This window comes from Aquarana catesbeiana, linkage group LG04, assembly GCF_042186555.1.
Source record: "Aquarana catesbeiana isolate 2022-GZ linkage group LG04, ASM4218655v1, whole genome shotgun sequence".
In the NCBI taxonomy this organism is placed as follows: Eukaryota; Metazoa; Chordata; class Amphibia; order Anura; family Ranidae; genus Aquarana; species Aquarana catesbeiana.
The window spans coordinates 93,587,753-93,597,373 of NC_133327.1; the positions used below are offsets into that span (position 1 = coordinate 93,587,753).

General features: G+C 45.5%; 1 long non-coding RNA gene across 1 annotated transcript; it reads right to left on the reverse strand.

The window, feature by feature from the left end:
* Nucleotides 1–4,456: 4,456 nt before the first annotated feature.
* On the reverse strand, nt 4,457–9,420 carry LOC141139362 (uncharacterized). Its single transcript, XR_012243753.1, has 2 exons — nt 8,980–9,420; nt 4,457–4,859 (listed from the first exon to the last, which is right to left on the reverse strand). It is a non-coding gene; the product is annotated as an uncharacterized lncRNA (long non-coding RNA).
* Between the last annotated feature and the right edge of the window lie 201 nt (nt 9,421–9,621).

Consider the following 9,621-nt stretch of genomic DNA (forward strand, 5'->3'; position numbering starts at 1 on the left):
ACCGTCCACTGTTCTACTGGCACTGTCCACTGCCATACTGACAGCGTCCACTACTCTGCTGACACCGTCCACTGCCCTGCTGACACCGTCCTCTGCCCTGCTGACACCGTCCACTGCCCTGCTGACACCGTCCACTGCCCTGCTGACACCGTCCACTGCCCTACTGACACCGTCCACTGCCCTACTGACACTGTCCTCTGCTCTACTGACACCGTCCTCTGCTCTACTGGCTGACAGTGTCCACTTTTAAGGTAGGCTAGTTTCATATTTTAACTGACAATTCTTTTATTAATCGAATCATATTTTATGGGTACACGAATGGTTTAGTTTCATTTAACCCTGCCCCTTTAAGTACCCCCCCACTGTTATTGCATTTTGGCCACAGCCACTGTTCACCGAAGCACACCTCATTACTACTCTCTTTGGGTAACCCAAAAGGTGTCCCAGGTATTTTACACTCCTATAGTGTGTACTTCAAAAAAATTGCCGTGTGCCGTGAAAATGTTCGGGTTTGGCTTGAAGAAAAGGTGGCAACCCTAGACTGAGAGAGGGTGGAGACAAGGACTGAGAGAGGGAAGACCAGGGACTGAGAGAGAGTGGAGACAAGGACTGAGAGAGGGAAGACTGGGGACTGAGAGAGAGTGGAGACAAGGACAGAGAGAGGGAAGACCGGGGACTGAGAGAGAGTGGAGACAAGGACAAAGAGAGGGAAGACCGGGGACTGAGAGAGAGTGGAGAAAAGGACTGAGAGAGGGAAGACCGGGGACTGAGAGAGAGTGGAGACAAGGACAGAGAGAGGGAAGACCGGGGACTGAGAGAGAGTGGAGACAAGGACAAAGAGAGGGAAGACCGGGGACTGAGAGGGAGTGGAGAAAAGGACTGAGAGAGGGAAGACCGGGGACTGAGAGAGAGTGGAGACAAGGACAGAGAGAGGGAAGACCGGGGACTGACAGAGAGTGGAGACAAGGACTGAGAGAGGGAATACCAGGGACTGACAGAGAGTGGAGACAAGGACTGAGGCTGGATTCACACCTATGCATTTTTAGTGCTTTTTGCATTTTTCAGATTTGCACTGCATTACATGTTCCATAGTAAACCACGTTAAATAGACTGTAGTGCAAATCTGCAAAATGCAAAAAGCACTAAAAATGCATAGGTGTGAATCCAGCCTGAGAGAGGGAAGACCAGGGACTGAGAGAGAGTGGAGACAAGGACTGAGAGAAGGAAGACCGGGGACTGACAGAGACTGGAGACAAGGACAGAGAGAGGGAAGACCGGGGACTGACATTGAGTGGAGGCAAGGACAGAGAGGGAAGAAGGGGGACTGACAGAAAGTGGAGATAAGGACTGAGTGAGGGAATATCGGGGACTGACAGAGAGTGGAGGCAAGGACTGAGAGAGGGAAGACGGGGGGACTGACAGAAAGTGGAGATAAGGACTGAGTGAGGGAATATCGGGGACTGACAGAGAGTGGAGACTAGGACTGAGAGAGGGAAGACCGGCACTTTCTACTTATAATTACTTTACCTTTCGGATACTGCACCATAAGTTTATTTGCAATTTTTGCTATACACTGGAGATATCTGGTGGTAATTTTATGTATAATAGCACTTCAGCGTTTATATTATTACATATTTTTCACGTTCACTATATGTTAATTAATCCTCTAGGGACATCTAGCGGTCATTCATGATATTGCACTTTATGATGTATATGTTTTGTTAAAGAGTAGGGTGCGGTGTTCATCACATTTTTCTTACTGCACTGATTAAAGCTCAGACACAGGCTCCATTGGCTCCTGCTGCTGTCAATCACAGCCAGTGAGAAGGGGGCAGGCCTGAGACGGCGAAGGAGTGAGCATGCACAAGTGCCCCCATAGTAAGCAGCTTCCTACGGGGACATTGGCAGGGAGGAGGGGCCAGGAGTTCCGACAGGGACCTAAGAAGAGGAGGATCAGGGCTGCTCTTAAAGGAACATTTAAGATCACTTTAAGTCTAGGTCTAATGCAGTGCAGGAAACACTGCAATCAGTTGGGATTTCCCGTATCGCATGCAAAACACACTGCCCTTGTGACCTGCTCCAGGTGAACTATGAGTGAAGGTTTGTGTATATGGGATTGTATTTTTATTTATTTTTTTGGTTGAACTAGATGGACTTGTGTCTATTTTGAACCTGACTAACTATGTAACAATATGTCAATGTTAACGACACTGCAAACACAGTGCATTTGCCTGCACCATAATGCCATTCTGTACCATGCGATCTGGTTGTGGCACAGCTTAAAAATGGTGCATGCAGTTCTTGGTTGCAATTTGAGCCCATTTAAAATGAATGGACTCAAATCGCACTGCACTGAATCGAATGTGAATTGCAGGAATGCATTCCATTTCACATGCGATTCACATGAGCCTAAAGACTGCAAGCATAATACAAGATATGGTTAGTAACTGCAGTCATGAGACAAGAGATGGTCAGAGATTGTGGTCATGATACAAGAGGAAGTGGAAGTTTTACAAGAGACTACTGTCAGAGACTGTGATCAGAATATAGGAGTTGTTGGAGTCTGGGAACATGGTCCAAGAGACAGTAGTAGACTGGAGACACATCACATGAGACTGCTAGAAATTCCGGCTATTACAGGGAGATGGGGGACCCAAGAGTAGTGTCTGCAGGGCACAGGTTGGACACCTAAGTTGTAAACAATTGTTTACAGCCCATGAAGCTGCCATCTTTGCCTTAGTTTGATCTGCAGTGGGTGCTGCACATGTGATCAGTTATAACAACAGCCATTTGGTGGCTTGACAGTTTGGTTGAGAGCACAAGCAACTTTTACCTTTCTCTCTCACGGCATTCCCCAAATGTAACTGTTTTGAGAAACTGATCGATGGGTTAAGTTCCACTTTAAAAGCTTCAGGTTAGGTTCACATATATGCATCCAATTTGCATGACAGGAGAGTGTGATCAGCTGTCAATGGAGCCGAATCACACAGGTCCGGGGTGACCGCAGTCCGGATTGCAGAAGGGTGCTGTGCATCTTTGGGTCCGGTTCAAGTGCGAAATAAGGCAAAAATTCAGAGTTGAATCGCACATGAATCGGTGAATAGACACGCAGCGGGCCCCATGCTGTGAACCGCAGCCGGAGATATGTGAACCCGGCATCAAAAAGAAAAATGTTTCTGCAGCAGTTTAGTGCCCCGCCAGCATTGTACCTACAGAATGTCACACAGGGTCACTAGAGGGCGGAGCAACTGCTCACCTGTTTCTGCAGCGTCACTCCCTCATTGGCTGGATTATGGTGCTAATGCTCTCCCTCGCTGGTGAAGGACAATTGTACAGTGTTTCCGCCATCGAGGGACTGACAACACACTAATCCGACCAGAGAGGGAGCATCACCATGGAAACGGGTGAGTTATTTCTCTACAGGTTAGTCGCCTGTAGCATGCCAAGATCACAAGTATTAGGGGGACCATACATGTCACAATCTGATTGTACAATCTTCTTTTAAACTTACCAATTTTTACCTCAAGGAGCACACATTTACACAATGTATTTAGTTTGTATCCAATGCACAGGGCCTTCTATGAGAGAATTGGTGGTGGATGTAAAGCAGATTGTACAGAGCTTTAGCTGGAGTTGGGCTTTAGGATTTAAAATGTGACCATTGAATATGATAGCCTGATGAGGGTCAATTACCAGCTGTGTCTCTGCAGGCTCCTTCTGGACTGGTGTCTTAGAGATCAGTTATACCCGATTATCATTCTTCTCAGGACTGGTATAGATAGTACATTGCAGGTACCCCTCATCTCCTCTATTACAGGGGATAATGAACAGTCGGTGCAGATGGCGGAGATCTGGGGAAATGAAGGTGTGGTACGGGCCGCCTCTGAAGGATTTGTCACCATCAAGATTGACAGTAAGAAGTTTGTGAACCTTTATTACTTTAATTTTATGTAATAAGTTGTATTTAATAAAGTCTGATACAAGATCCATCTGTATGTTCTGTGGCGGTGTAATAATAAATACATTCTTCCATGATTACTGTCTGTGAAGGTTCCTATGTATCCAGGTCATAGCATAGCTAGTAGTAGTCACATTCAACTGGACTTGTTCTGTAATGTTGAAGGTCCATCATACCTTCTCCAGAACTGAAGAAGTGGGATGAAGAAGCTATAAAATGACTTCAATATTACAGAAAGTCTGGCTGAATGTGACAATCTACTACCAGCTATGCTAATAATATAGTGTTAGACAGTGTTGGTAAAGGTTGGCACACTCAGCCTGAGGACTGACAGCTGTTGGACTGTTGCCTACCAGATTGAAATTTACTGGCACAACACCCAAAATTTACTGGCATTTCCAAAATCACAGTTTTAAGCGCACATTTTAGTATTTAGGCTACAAACAAGTAAAATATGCAATTAGCCGTGTGATTTAAGGTAGATATTAAGGCAAAAAATATATATCTTTTTTTTTATTTACGATAGTAAATACAATCGATTTACACACACGTGAAATTGACTCTCATAGTGACACTGACAGCAGTGTGCAGCAGCACAGATGATAATGACACCTCACCGATAGGACGCGTCCCCTCCTGAGTTACAGTGACAGTCTCTCTCTACACCAGATGGTCCCTTCAGTCCAAAGAGCACTGACAGTCCTGCTCCCAGCTAGAGAAATATTACACCAATTCACATCAGTCCCCCCTGCCCTTACAAGAAGTCAGAGCTTCCCGGTGAGATAACCCAGGCGAGTTCAGATTCATATCCGAACATGGCTGAGCCCATCCTTAGTCTGGACATGAGCAGAGATAGGAGGACCAGGTTATGACACCAAAACAGGAACTTCAGTTGGGTTTTCTGTAAAAAAAAAAAAAAAAAATCAGCAGATACAAATACTATAAATACATATTTTAAAAATCAGTAGCATGTCCAGGATCCAGAGCTTCCCGCAGCCAGTTCTAAATACCGCCACCGGTCCCGACATCACCATCTTTGATACAGGACTTGACTTTGACTTTCTAAGGAAGGAAGAATATACCGTTGGAAAATTATTATATTAACTATCCATGAATTTTGACCCCGAAATTATTGCTCTCACACCGACGGTCACAGTGATACTTCACATAAATGCATCCTACGCTGAATGTTTGCAATGGGGTGATTTTACAATTTTTTTCACTTAAAAAAAAAAATTTACACTTTTTTATTTCCTTTCTTTAAAGTGGAACTTCACTTCTAAAAAAAAAAATAAATAAAAAATAAATGATCCCCTGCAACAAATATTGCAACTGTTGACCTTTTAAAATGGAGGTACTGACCAGTCCCTGCTATCATTCAGCAGACGGTTCTTCGCACTTCTTTGGGTCCCCAGCACCTTCATCTTGGGATTTGGGAGTCTACTGTGACTTCCTGAACAATCTCAACCGGCACCCCGCTGTGCATGCATGAGATTGTGCAGTGAAATAAGACTGGTTCTGCAGGCTCCTTGCATGTGTGACATATCCTAGAAGGCTGGGGGCAGAGAAGGGGGCGGGGTGAGCAATGTCATTCTTGCCCATGTGAGATATGAGGAAGTGGGAAGGGGGTACCTGTCCAAAAAGGTAGTGGCTCCCTGAAATAAGAAAACAAAACACATTTCAAAGTGTTTAGGGTGGGGAGGTGGATAAAGCGGCACTTCACTTAAAAGTGAAGGTCTGCTTTAAAAGGCCACTCCGGGATCAATGTCACCCGGCCACCTACCACCATGTATGTGATTGTTGGAAAAAAAAAACCATCTAAATGCCCATTTTTACATAATAGGCCGCAGCCCAGAGTCTTCTCCTATTCCTATTCTGCTTGGTGTCCTTTGATGGGCAGTGATATGGACAAACAGTATGACCGTCGGCTGGGTCCTCTCAGGAGTTAGAAGATGACCAAGATCATGAGAGGGGGAAGGTAGGGGATTGGAGGGCACAGGGCACCATGGCAATGCTGGATTAGCGGTCCTGCACACAACTGGTAGTAATAAGGGACCTGGATGGGGGACTTAGGTGAGTATTGCCATCTTCACTGGGTAAGAGGGAAAATAGACAGTCAGCACCGGTTTGGAAAGGGGGGGAGGGGGATGGGGTAAAAAGGTTGTTTTACTCCTGAGTGGGGCTTCAATATAACATGCTGAAGATAGAAAGCAGCATAGATCATAATAATAACACAACCTCAATTCCAAAAAGTTGGGACGCTGTGTAAAATCTACATTAAAAAAGCAATGATTTGCTAATGTGTGTAATGAAAATCTCCTGCGCTGCCTCAGCGTGTTCCACACCAACCAGTTTAATTTTTATAATATGTTGTAGTGCTACTTTTTAGTACCTACAACGTCTATTAAAATAATAATGACAAAATATTACATACACAATATATATTTGTGAATAATGAAAAGGGGGCAGTGACAGATCGACTGTTCATACAGAGTATGAACAGACGATCTGCTATCTTCCCTGCACAGTCCCCATCCCCCACAGTTAGAATCACTCCCTAGGACACACTTAACCCCTTCACGGCCAGTGACATTTTTACAGTAATCAATGCATTTTTAATCGCACTGATCGCTGTATTAATGCCAATGGTCCCAAAAATGTGTCAAAATTGTCCGACGTGTCCGCCATAATGTCACAGTTACAATAAAAATTGCAGATCTCCGCCATTACTAGTAGAAAAAAAAAATGCTAGAAATCTATCCCCTATTTTGTAGACGCTATAACTTTTGCGCAAACCAATCAATATACGCTTATTGCAATTTTTTTTCTTTTTTTACATTTTTTTTTTATATTTACAAAAATGTGATGGGTGCACTCACTGTTGTGAGATACTGTGTATATATATATATATATATATATATATATATATATATATATATATATATATAATATAATTTTTTTTTTTTTTTTAACCACTTGACCTCCTGGTCTTTTTCTGACACATATATAAATAAAGCAGAAGCCCTAGAGAATAAAATGGTGGGTTTTGCAAGTTTGTTATGTGACACGGTAATTGCACAGCAGTTTTTCAAACACTTTTTGGGGAAAAAAAAACACACTGTTTTACATTTTAAGGCAAAAAAAAAAATACATAACCCAATTTTTGGTGAAAAATAAAGGATGTTACTCTGAGCCAAACATGTCACGCTTTAAAACTACGCACGACCGTGCAACGGCAACAAACAATGTCAATTTTACTATCCATAGGTGACGCTTTAAAAGCCTTCACAGGTTTCCACTTTAGATTTACACAGAAGGTCTGCTTCTAGAATGACTGCCCGTGATCTGACCTTTGCCGTTTCACCTTACATGTGTGGGAGCAACGCGTGCATTCACCTTTGCACAAGGGCACTTTACTTTAATATATATATAATTTTTTTTTTTTTTTTTACAATGTCCTCGCTTTAAAAAACACATTTTTTAACTATTGCTGCTGTCAAAAACAATGTAAGTACTTCCTGTGACAGCAATAGGCATGTGACAAGTACTCTTTATGGAGCGATCTGGGGTCTATAAGACCCCAAATCCCTCCTCTGCACTTAGAAGCATTTGATCACACCAAGATCATTATCACTTCTGGGTTACTATATTATAGAGCCCAACAAAGCTGATCGGGTCTTTTCTGGGCTCTGTGATCAGCTGGCGGAAGCGCCAGCTGGTTGATCGGGACTTCCAGTGGGATGGGAGATCCCAATACAGCCACAGAAAGCGGCAGGAGACATCCCCTCTTGCTGCTTGTAAAAGCAGTCCAGCGGCTAATTAGCCACTAGGATTACTTCTACAAGAAAGCTGACTGTCTGCTCTAAAAAAATGGTGCCGGGGTGATGTCTGCAGTTGTAAGCATCATCCTGGTATAACAAGATAAAGCCTAGTGAGGTACGGATATGTCACAGGTCGGCAAGTGTCAGAACACAACTTGTGTCTTTTATTTCAGGGGTCCCCATCAGAGTTCCCCCCTTAAATCAGGTGTTCTTATCAGAGTCCCCCCTTAAATCAGGTACTCCCCATCAGAGATCTCCCTTAAATCAGGTTCTTATCAGAGTCCCCCCTTAAATCGGGTGTCCCCATCGGAAGTCACACAATCATTTCCAGGAATTCTCCTCCTCCATCACACATTATTTATTTATTTTTTAAACGTGCTGCACATAGTTTATTTAATGCAGCTAATAATAAAATTAAACTGGACATCAGTGAGTTGGTGTTCAGGCAGAACTACCCAATCACAGTCTCTACCAAATCACAAATCCTGCCTTATGGAGGAGGGCACGTGGTTGTGATGGGTTGGAGAAATTGACAGAACATCGGCCCTCCCCTCCTCTGAGACGAGAGCCGTGTGACGTGGTAAATAAAGGGGCGGGCCAATCCTCATCGAGGAGGCGGGCGCGCGAAGGTTGACCATGTGGACGGCTGCGTGCGCTCCGCAGTGTTGACATTGGGTTGCTAGGTAACCGGCACGCTGTGCCTGAGCAGCCGCGCGGCGCTGATTGGCCGGTACAGCCGGCTTCTGCAGTCTGTCAGATTGTAATGGACGGGAGTTGAAATTGGTGGCGGGGTCGCATGTCCAAGACAGCTGGGCTGCTCCTTGAGCCCGCACCGCCCATCCAATGTACCGCATGGCTGGGGGGCGGAGACTAGAAGTCAGTAGAGAGCGAAGGGGAGGAGCTGGAGAGGAGAGCCCACCCCCTCCCACCATGGCAAACACCTGGCGTCTGTAACCATGACAACACCTTGGGGCGTCTCTCACTCTTACACGACTCCGCCCCTGTTCTGAGATATCTATTGGCACCTTTATCCCAACACCGGCGTAGAATTAAAATCTGGGATGGGGGGTACAGCCTGCCTAGATCCGCCCATGGTGACTCACTTTCCTCCGATCCTTTATTAAAAATGTCGGACTCGGCTTCAGTAAATGCCCGCCCCCTATCTCTCTAATCCCTTAATTACAATCTCCGCCCTCTTACCAGTCAAAGGCGTTCCTTTAGGGAGACATCAAGGTGGGCGTGACGGAGAACAGGCGAATCAGTCCGCTCCTCTAGCTGGCTAATCGCTGACTGAACCTCCCTCAGAGTGACGCACTAAGTTAACGCCCTCTCGCCGCGCGCTCGCATCTGATTGGCAGTCTCCATAGCAGGCTCCGCCACTTCATTTCTGCTATCAGCTCGCGGCCCTGCCGCTGTCTGATAGGCGTGGCCTGTGTTTTGCTCCTCCCCACATTCTCTGGCTGGCACAAAGTAGTGATAGTAATGGGCGGGACTTAAATTTGGACAACTGGGGGGCTCCTTGAGCCCGCGTCGCCCATTCAATGTATTGCATGACTGGGGGGCGGAGACTAGAGGTCAGCAGAGAGCGAAGGGGAGGAGAGGAGAGCCCACCCCCTCCCATCACGGCAAACACCTGGCGTCTGTAACCATGACAACACCTTGGGGCGTCTCTCACTCTTACACGACTCCGCCCCTGTTCTGAGATGTCTATTGGCACCTTTATCCCAACACCGGCGTAGAATTAAAATCAGCCTCCGCCGCGTCAGGAGTGGAGAAGGGTTGTGGGTGGGAGGTGCAATTACAATCTGGGATGGGTGGGGGGGGGCACAACCAGCCTAGATC